Source organism: Halictus rubicundus, chromosome 10 (genome assembly GCF_050948215.1).
Source record: "Halictus rubicundus isolate RS-2024b chromosome 10, iyHalRubi1_principal, whole genome shotgun sequence".
Taxonomy (NCBI): domain Eukaryota; kingdom Metazoa; phylum Arthropoda; class Insecta; order Hymenoptera; family Halictidae; genus Halictus; species Halictus rubicundus.
In genome coordinates, this window is record NC_135158.1 from 9182198 (window position 1) to 9193654 (window position 11457).

Below are 11457 nucleotides of genomic sequence, written 5' to 3' on the forward strand. Positions count from 1 at the left end.
TTCGGGGAAAATGCGATGAAATGAAAGTCAATAACGTCTGATAATGCACAATATTACCTACATTTATTCACGTTAATTTAATTTTACGTAAATAATAATTGATAAAGGCTATTTTAAATTAGTTTCAGTTAAACAACAATTTTATCGATGTTATTTTGTATGGATGAATTTTGAAATTAAATGAAAATTCTATTTATATGCGTTACCGATCAATTTTCTATTTTATCTGATTTTCCATTGACCTTAGAATAAAATACTATCTACAATACAATCCGAAATAAATGAATGAAAATATTCAATAATAATTTGACGAGTTTTAAAAATGAGATCTGTGGAATTTGTAGTATAACATATATATTTTTTAATTCGTTAATGCAGAGTTAACTTACCAGTGTACTGCTGTGCGCTCTAAATTTTTATGTAAGCCTCTTGATTTTTATAGAAGTCTTCAGAAACTTCCACAAAATTTTATCTTATTCTCAGCTTATCAGAGAGGCCAACGTACAAAGCAATTTTCTGTTGTAATTTATGTGAAAGAAACGTGTATCTGTGGACGACTGGAATAATCGCTCGCAGATGATTATTTGTACTACCGTTACGTGAACATCGTGTACCTACTGTGAACAACAATGTTGAGGCAGACTCGCACCGCGATTCTCATGACCAGGGGAACAGAATGACTGAGAAACTTGCTGAATACCAAACCTCAGGACCGTGAACATCTGTTTAGGCGACCCGTTTTTATGAACCTTGGATCCTGGACAAATTATAATGTCTAGTATTGTTTCTTAAAATTTCGAAACAGCGAAGAAGCATTGCAAATTGGGAACGAAAGGTTTCACATTAATGGCAATTTTCTTGATGTATAACTCGACATCTATTGATCTATTTGATGAAAAAAAAATGATTACGAGGGAGATACAATTTTACCGTAAATTTAAAAGATCAATTTCCGTGTACTTCAACAAAGATATACTCGATATAGTGTGTATCACGCAATTTATACAAATACATTAACTGTAATAAGAAGCATGTACGAACACCTTTGAATTATTTCTGATAATAATTTTAACAGCTCAGATGAAAATCGTCAGTTAATATTGACGTACCTATTGAAGGATTATAGTTGAAACGATTGGTGATGGTTATCATGGATACACACCTGCGATTCGCGCGGGAATCTTCTTCTTCTTCGGAGTACAAATTACAAATTAAAAGTGTATCTTCTGGCAATCACGCGGCATAGATCTTCCTCTGTTCCACCTGGTTCTGCGACATCGAAATTCTTCATGTTTCGCACACCTGACTTGTATACTTTTTACACAGTTCGATCGACTATTGCTAAAACCACGGCGTTGCGGTAGAACAACGACGGTCACTGGAAGCCGGATTGCGTTAGGAGAACAGACACTGGGAGGAGCAGTTTCTTCTTGGTCATTAAGTCTGACGAATGATGGATTCCTACTGTATCGATTTCTTTCCTACCACCACTGGGCATTCATTGAATTACTCGCATTACGTGACACCATCATTTCCCTTAACAATTCGTTTTATAAAACAATTAATTAAATACAAAATATCAAAGAACTAAAATCAGTCAAGGAGTTTATTTAAATGCAAGTACTGTCAGCAAGTAGTAAATTGTAATATCAAAATGACAACTGACGGAAAAAAGTCAAGTCAGGATGGTTACGTCTTACAATAAACAAATTATTGTTTATTATTTAATATACAGCATTTTTTTAAGTGACTGTGAGTACCATCTATCGGCTGATATTTAAACACTGTGCTCGCCTCTCTGTCGTCAATGCAATTACTGCCGCCACCTGACGGTGACGATTTGTTAATTTACATTAACAAAACCATTGTCAATATCAACAATTTGCAATAAAAAATTATTAATATATTTTATACACACGATTGATCACTAGATTTCTACTCACAAGGATTTTCATCATATGCAACACAACCGGTTACAAAATTTGTGTAACGACCAAGTTGTAATCGTAATGATCGAGTTGATATTATAAATTATTACAAAATGGTCCTGTACTCTTTTACAGATCGAAATAAAACATACAATTACGATCTCTTGTGTCTCCATATGTGGCATCTTTTCAATCGTGTATTGCCCCATAATGAGCAACATTATGCAATACCGAAAATGAAGTTAAACGTTTACTGCGTTTATTGTATATCGTGATACTACTATTGATGATAGTACTATTCTGATGACATGATTTTCTAAATAACTGCGCAAAATTTAACAAATTATTAAAAAAATTCCCAAGGAAATATGCGTATGAGGAAATCACATATTTTTCCACATTGCAGAATAATACTTTCGAAATTCATGGAGATAATGATTGTCTTCTAACGACAGAAATACTTTCTATAATATAATAAATAATGCAAGAGCAAGTACCGCTGTCAATTATATAAAGTATTGACTATTTCTATCTCGAAATAAAATTCTTTAATATGACCTTCAATAGCCGTGATCGTCTAGTGGTTAGGACCCTACGTTGTGGCCGTAGTAACCCAGGTTCGAATCCTGGTCACGGCAATGTGAAAACATTGTCACGGAGAAGGTTTATTTTTTAGTTTTTTTTTTACAATATTCCCCAACTACAAATTTACAATAGCTTATGCAACATTTATTGATGCTCATCAAATTTCTGCAAAGCTTATTTTTAGTACTAGTTTCGACATAATCCATATAAGATGAAACGATTTAAAATGACCACGACCATATTTATTCATTTTAATCAAACAAGCAACCATATGAAGATAAATCTGCAACTGTGACTGCAACCGTGTGTAATTACCAAAGTAAGCACTTACATTAAGATAAATAAACAATATATTTATAAATTGTCAGCAGAATTTCCGTTGCACAGTGAATAAATTTCAGGTGAAATTATAACTCTTTATAATTTCAACTCTAATCTAATTATAACTCTAATTATAACTAATTCTAATTATAACTCTTTATAATTTCAACTCTAATCTAATTATAATTCTAATTATATCTAATTCTAATTATAACTCTTTAAAAATCGATCGTTTCGTGCAAGTATGAAACGACCTCGATTCGTGTACGCAATTTTAATATTATATTTCATTGGACAGTACACGCGTGTTTCTTGTGTAAAATCTAACAGTGTCAAGCTATCACCAATTTCATTAGATCATGAATTCTCTAATACAAACAACAGCAATAAAGGTAGAACAATTTACCATAACTTTTTTTATCCAAAAATGGCTGTATTTTTTTAGAGTCTACTGCTAAAACTAACTTACTAATTCTTATTTTCTAAAAATTTAATAGTACACTCTGTTAGAGAATTAGAAGAATTAGACATTACTGACAACACTGAGGATGACTTAACAAATAATGGTCATACTTCATGAAGTCCTGCTGGGTCTAGAAAACACCTAAGAGTGGGTGAGAAGAAAAAAAAATATACCAACACACAAGTATATTAATTGTCTCAATTTTCATTCCTTCTTTCATTAATTATCAGGTGATGCCCATCAAGTTGCAAATTATTTCATTACTGGAGGGTCAATGAAAGGTCATTCTCACTTTGTAGGGTCATCCAATTGTGAGCCAAACGATGACAGAAGTAATGTAGTTGGAATAAATAACCCAGCAAGTAACAGTGATACTGATTTGCCAGAAGACAATGAGAATAAGGACAGTGCTGATGCTGATGCAAATTCATTTGATTCCCTCGTTGGTCTTCCATACATTCCTGCGTTGCATCAGTTAGCTCGGCCTCATCTATTACTTCAGCCTATTCCACATATCCCTGCTGGTCCTGGTATATTGCGTTCAATTGTACACCCTCGTTTGCATCACCATCTTAATAGGTTGCACTCTATCCCTGGTGCTCTTGTTAGAGCCGCTTCTTTGCCAATACATGGTTTGCTAAAATCACACCACGTGTTGCGTAATACATTGCTACCAGGTACAGGTCAGGCCGAACAAGGATCGCTTCTTGGAAGTGCATTCAATTCCCAGTTTGGCGAGGCAGACATTTCGCTATAACTTTTGAACTAAAAAAGATACCAACGTGAAATTTAGACTGAAAAAATTAAAAAGATTTTAGTTTAATAGTATATACTGAAATATATTTTGTATTTTTAAATAATTCTTTTTTTGTTTTAAATTTAATTACCCTTAAAAAATGTTCAAAACTACTTATTATAAATATTGTTGTTCAATCTTTTTTCAATCCCAAATAATTAAATTTATTAGAATATATACGCTGCAAATGAAAAGCAATATCACAAGTAGATTGAATAGGTAGCAATTAAATAGTCAAATGAAATTAGTGATATCAACGTCGTATTTTTTTAAATTAAATTTAAACTACGTTCTTACTTTTGGCTAACATTGTACTAATTTAATTTCTTATTATTATGTTATTACACTGTTGTAATTGTAATTGCACAGGGAAGAAGACTGATGTAGTAGAAAGAACAAGAAAAAAGTGTTTAAGGAAAAAAAAATCATTCCATGCGTGATTCGATCCGGGACCAAAATATTCTCAGCCGGAGACGTTACGTTATTATTATTATTACATTACGTCTCCTTTGATGCACTCGCGTAACAGGCGTAATGGAATTAAAAGGAAACAACATTCTTTTGTTACATTCATCATATAGGCCTAGCATCCGCGCGGTGTCTGAACTAGAATCCTCGACATGAGATTTAAAATTCTATCAGCAACAGCGCCATTGTAGAATATCGGTTCCACAATATTAGTTCTGGATGATACAAGCGTGAGACAGAAAAATACATTGGGTGATTGATCTACTCCTGTACCTCGTCTGTGGCCAAATCTACAGGGAAAATTATCATCTGATGGTAACATTCGGCTACCAGTTTGAGCGTTTTGCCACTACGTCGAATGGCGCTGTACGGACATTTGAACGGAGCAAATGATTCTTGCCGCTGTTTACACGATACCTTATGAATCATATGTGTGAAAGATTAAAAATTTATGAAGTTTGCGATCGAGATTAGTTAATATTTTGACACGTTATGATATCTTCCACCTTTAATTTAAGCCGTCAAAAGTTAAAAAACTACTACAGGAATATATTCTAAAATTGACTCAAAAATCCCCTCAAATTTCGAATTAATTCGATCATTTCTCCGTTACATGGCCGGCGTTTCTGTGCCCGTGTAGAGCAGGTTTCAAAAACCTGTTTGTATATTATTATGTACGTAACAAACACTGTCATGTACAACTATTACGTCACAACGTATATCACATTCTCTAATTATGGATCAATATATGCGTTTCTGACCTTTCAATCTAAAGTACATTTTTATGATAAAAACATGCAGGTCTTCCTGAGGAAATAATTTTGATTGGTATTTCCACTAATTTTGTATAGCCAGAGCGACAAACGTCACTTATGCCAATATACGAAAAAATTAGAATTCGCGGATTTTGCAAGGTTTCTATCGATATGTTTTACAACGATTTAGTATTTGAAAATATTCTGAGTAGTATTGCAAGCCGGAAAATTCTTTCAAAATATGTTTATCCTGAACATTTCTGAGGCGTACGAGCATTGGTATGCGACACGCCAATTCCTAAAGCACGTATACATATTTCTGCAAATATGTAATTTCCGCCTGTTTGTTCGCGGTCAATAGTCAATCGACGAGTCACTAAAACCCGCAGGTTTGAATAGATCGAAAAGCCGACAGCCATAAAAAGAATTCGAAAGAAGTTGGAAAAGACGCATATCTTTAGTTTAAACAGCCCATAGAACAAATTCTATCGCGGCAGTCCTGGAATAAATTGTTTAAAGCTATGCTATTGCTTGCTTCCTCTTCTTTTATTCGGCGACATTTACAAGATGCATGCAACATCAACTAACAGTTGCATGTTATTGCTTCAATGAAAACGATAAGTAGAAAATCTTCTGCGACTAATCTTTAACTGCATTCAATTCAAACGACAATAACATTATTCATTATCGCATAGAGTATTTTACAGTCAGTAACATAAGGACGACAAAATGATTCCAAGTGTGAAAACAAATGGCAAAGACAAAGTAGAATTTTGCGTGCGCAGCCTGTTAATAATAATCGGAAGGAAATAATAATAGCCCACGGAGACTATTTCCTGTTTTAAAGTTGCACCAGTTGCAGTCATCGACTTTGAATATCTAAAATATCGTGTGCCCCAACATAGAGGAACATTGAGAGATCAGTGTCCGAAGTAGATCATCTGACAGATCAATTACGAGAGAAAATTTGTTGATTGATATATTCCAGGGTGTTGACACCAGGCATTACGGAGACAATGGACAGCAGACGCGAAGGAGCGCATGCGTAGCATTTTAGTTGACGATGATCGAGCATTCGTGAATAAAACATTAGCACGATACAGCCTAGTCATATCGGCCCATAAAATTTCTTGGATAAGGGAGCTTTTGAACGCTGAAGAATTTCGAAATGTAAACTGTATAATGCTTTCGACGATGTTTCCCTTTTTCCAAGAAATCGTGAGCATAAAATTCGACATTAGAAGCTCGAAGAAATCCCGTCGAAACGTCGTTAAAGCAAGAATGCCGATACAGCTAATAGCTGGCCCCGCGTAGGGATCAAGGTCTCTAGATGTCCTTGGTGTGACGTCAAGACCGTGGTAGGATCGGTTGTAATGACACCAATTAATTAGCTGGGGCGTGAAACGTCTTACTCGGCAGAAAAATCAGCCTCTAATGTCTATGGTGTCTCTCGCGTTCGACGGAAAACGAAAACTGGTTTAGCGTGCGTCGTCGTGTCGGTTGACCTTGTCTTTCTTCGCGAAATGTGTCAGTGCCATTGTTAGACCGAGCTAGTCGGGTCGTTTTCTGATGCTGATTTATGCTATCAGCGTCCGACTATGTCAATTTCCCTCGACCCTTGACGATTATCTCAGAACATCACGATTGCGTCGTCGGTTCTAAGGACGCGAGAAGTCTGTCCCGTCTAACTATTCCAATATGGCCGTACAACGATTGCTGAGACACCGGTCCTGTCAAAAAACGTTCGCGAATGAGTCGGCTGAACGATTATCCCGGATAATATTTCCCATCGAAGAGGTATGCGAGCGAACACGCGAGTCACTGCGGATGACAATGAATCGTAAAATCGGTCCAGTTCGTTGGCCACAAGCGAAGCGAGCAATTTTAAACGCCTCGGCGACGCGGCGGTCGCATTGTCCGATTTCTTTTAACGTGGAGTAGTAGCGCGGATTACGATGGTTTCCCGGGCGGCGAAATTGAAAGTGTCCCTAATTCGAGGCGATTCGGCTCTTTGTGCGCCTCTAATCGCGAAGAAAGTAATAGACGTTGCGTAATTCTCGCTGTGAGAAACGAGCATACATGTCCGCGGTTTCCTGAACTCGATCGGTCCCTCCATTACGCGGGTTTCATAACCGCTTCTTGTCTCCCGGGTTCAGTCGGGCTCGGACGCGTGACGATGATCTTTCAGCTTTGACGGCGATCGAATGCAAAATCGCGAACGATCGTAAATCAACGACGCGCTGCTGATCGTTTCCACGAGAATTTTCTTTTCCGGCATCAGTCAACGGTTTGACGTTCATTAATTATATTGTCGCAAACAGGCGCAGCAATTGCAGGCGCCGCGCCGCGTCGCGTCGCGTCGCTCGATGCGCAGGACGACGGCTGCGAGCCCTAATCGCGAAACGTTATTCAACGCGTTGACGTAACTGTGCGAAGACAACGATTTTGAAAGTGCTTTCGCGCATTTCGTTCGGCAGCGCTGCTTCGAATGGACCCGTGACTGTCTTCGAAGTTTTTTTGGAACAATTTATAGGCGTAACTGTTAACGCTAACGCGTTTCGGTGGTTTTCTTCACTGTAGCCTGGCTGCCATAATTTCGAGACGGCATTAAGATTTACCGTGTAGCTAAATTTACAGTTATCGGTTACATTACCATTTCCAGTATTAGATTTTGTCGGATTCAAAATTTATTGGCTTACACTAGGTTCGTAACAATGGAATTCTAATAATATTTATCGATCAAGGTATCGCTGATGGAATTTTATTACACGGAGGATTGGTTTTATACTTATTATTTTCGCAAGGGGATATTTTAGTTCTTTCAACAATCTTTTTCAACTGCGTGTTCAATGTATAGAGGTAATTTGACGGAGACGCAGTCATTAACGGCTACAAGAACTTTTTATCGAGCGCATAAGTGTTATAATTGTTATGAATATTTAAGCAGTTTTTTCCGAACGATTTTTGCATGCGTCACTGGCGAGGAGGCAGCGCTTGCGTGGACACTTCCGCGAATGCAGAATACATAAAAGTGAGAAATAAATAGATAATGAATGCGTTTAAGGCAAACGCGACTGGATGATCCGCATTTAATTTAAAGAGGTGCTAATTTTTTACTGTGTGCTCATTGAATTTTTATATGACTGTGTGTCAGAAACGAAGTTCATTTTGCATCTCCCAGATTAGCGTATCCAGTGTTTCAAGGATCACGAAAGCTTGATCATTTTCTGTAATCCTTTCTCGCAGCCAGAATAGTAAAGAATGTAACGGCTCTAAACTTTCGGATGTTAGAATGTTTGTTTCGCTCCGGCAACGTTTCAAATATTGTAGCAATACTTACTTCACTGGCCGATGTCAACATCTCGAAAACAGTGCGTATCCGTAGTCTAAGTTTCATAGTTCAGTGCGTCGTCGAGAAAGTCATTAAGACACCAAGCTCAAAGATCTCTTATCGGCCACGGTTTCCGTGCTACCACGCAAGTCCGGCACACCGCAAGTTGCTCGTGTTGTATTTAGGTTTTCGTTGCGAATCGAGCATGTGTCTGATCGATTTGAGCCATTGAAAAGGCTGAGTCACGGATGTGAAGATGATTTACAGACTGTCTGTGTATAATGAAATGATAATGTGTAAAATGCTGAATAAAATTCCCAATTGAATTTACTATTTAAGTCCTTCCTCTGTAAATGATTCCTTTATGATGTTAACAGACGTGTTTCAAAAAGCTTGATCAAATCCGTAACAGAGTTAACTTACTATTTAAGTCCATTACAATTTTTCCTCCGTAAATTAACCGTTTAACCAACATAGTTTCGATATCGTAAATTGTTTCATGGAAAATGTGTTAAAGGAACATTTATTTTAATCGATCGCCAGTGTCTGGTTGTACGATTGTCAAGTTAAAAGTTAGCCGGAGTAAAATAAGTTCTTCGTATATTTTTGTTTAATTTCCAGGATGATGTTGGAGCCATTTTGCGGAGAGACGACAGTTTTCATTGTGGTTATGCAGTCGTCACTATAGTACACTGACTAACGCGTCATATTAATAACCACGGAGGAGGATCGTCGCCTTGAGACGGGTTCAAAGTGACACCTATATTGACACTCAGCTTCTCGGTAGCGCAGCCAATAATTACGGACAGCGACAATTAATACTGTACTTATCGGTACTTGAAAAACGTTTGAATAATTGCAATCCCGAAACGAGACGGGGATTGCCGGAAGCAATCAATTCAAAACGGAATAATTAACAATAACGATCATCGATGCACTTGTTCGCGTAGAAATATTAGTAAGTGGCATTTACAGGATGCTACAAGAACTGTGCTATTTCTTTAGAATTATCTTCGAAAAAATATAGTAAGAAGATGAGGCTCGGATATTATCAAAAGTACTTGCTCATCTCTTAAAAATACATCATAAACAGAATAAACGTGTGTCTGCAAAGCTGGCTGCACCCTGACTGAGCGGGTCAATGACGAAAAGGTGTCAGTAAGCAGCCCATATTCCTCCTCCTCCTCATCATCATTATCATCATCTTAAAAATATATAAAAATAACATTTTTTTTGTAATGAAATTGATTTCCTGCGTATTTGTTTCTCTCTGAATCCTATCCCCTTTTTATTTCATTCATCTTTTATGGAATTTGTAAATTCATAAAATACATGAATTTTTAAATGTCAATTTTATCATTACTGTTTTTTTTTTCAATATTTGAGCCCTCGGAGATAAATTTACCTTGGTGCAAAATAATCTTTGAACACAGAAGCTTGCATAAAGAACCACAGTCTATTTACCACCATTATAATCAACCCGAGGAGCTCGATTTGCGTCTCAATGCCTATAGCACAATATTTGCCGTCAAAAACGAACGTTGCGCTTTCTAAGAGGAATTCTGGGAATCAATGGAAGACTATCTGTTTTCAAGAAATTCTTAATGAACTCGACGAGTCACGTAAGAGCGTGTGAAGTAAATTTTCAATTGTAAAAAGAATAATCTCCAAGCTGGTAAACGAATGTGCATTATTTAGTGCTTTTTTCCTGTTTTTTTTTTCTTTTCTCCCCGACAACAAAATTATCATGGATCGCATTTTAACGATACTGTATCCCGGAGCTGTTTATGTCAGCGTATTCAATGCCGGAGACAAATTTTCTTCGTTCAGGCCCCGTCAACAAAGTAATCAGGATAATCGCGGGTTATTATTGCGCCCGACTCACCATAAGCGATATGTCGTCTCTCTTCCGTCGGAGACATATTTCACGCTACTCTTGAGTATTCGTATCGAGTGACTCAACGTTTCGCGATTCACGGAATCGCGTTTCGTATCGTTACACTGGGAAATCCAAATGTAAAACAGTGAAAGCAAAACTTGTACTGACCTATGTCGTAAACTTTCATTTTTATTTTGCCAACCTGTTAGAAGAACAAAAAAAGAAAAAACACGTGTGCGGTAAGAAATTAATCATAGCTCGCGCGGATATTATTCTATTCTATTCCGCCGTAGCCTTTATAATTTCTTTCGCCGGCGATTATCTGGTAGCTTGCTAAAATCAGTTTCTGACACTCAGGTGTTTCTCAATTTTTTACCGCAGACAGCTATTTCGATACTAGCAATTTTATTTCTTCGTGTCAGTTTTAAGTATGTAAAGTATTATTTTAACATGAGAACTGAAAGAAGATTTTTAAGCTTTTTTTTACCTGTTTGATACCTGATAGCGATCGAGAGTCCCATTAACTGTCTTGCAGTAACCGAACTGTCAATATAACGTTCGTACAATCCGTTAGGTTTGGAAATATATAGAAAACGAAATATTAATTTCGGAATAACGGAACGTGAACGGAATTTGGATCCGATTGCGAAGTTGCATCGCGAATTCACGTAAGTGTAAACAAAGGCGGTGCGCGCGCCCGCGGAAAAATGCAGTTTGGTAATATGATCGTTGGCAAACCGCTGACCCGATTTCTAGTCCAATTTCTCTCCGTTTAGTACCGAGGAACACTCGCGTGTAGTTCCATGCATCGAACCGGCTTTTTCTGCGCCAAACTGATTTACGTTAACCAGGCAAAAGGCAATTGGCGACCTGCGCGGCGTGCTGCGCGAAAATTCGCCCGAGAACCGGCCGGCGATTTCAATGCTGGGCG

At 37.3% G+C, this 11457-nt stretch overlaps 1 non-coding gene across 1 annotated transcript; it reads left to right on the plus strand.

Moving 5' to 3' along the window:
* The first annotated feature begins 2494 nt into the window (after positions 1-2494).
* On the plus strand, positions 2495-2566 carry Trnah-gug (transfer RNA histidin (anticodon GUG)). The gene has a single exon. It is a non-coding gene; the product is annotated as a tRNA-His (tRNA).
* The last annotated feature ends 8891 nt before the right edge of the window (positions 2567-11457 follow it).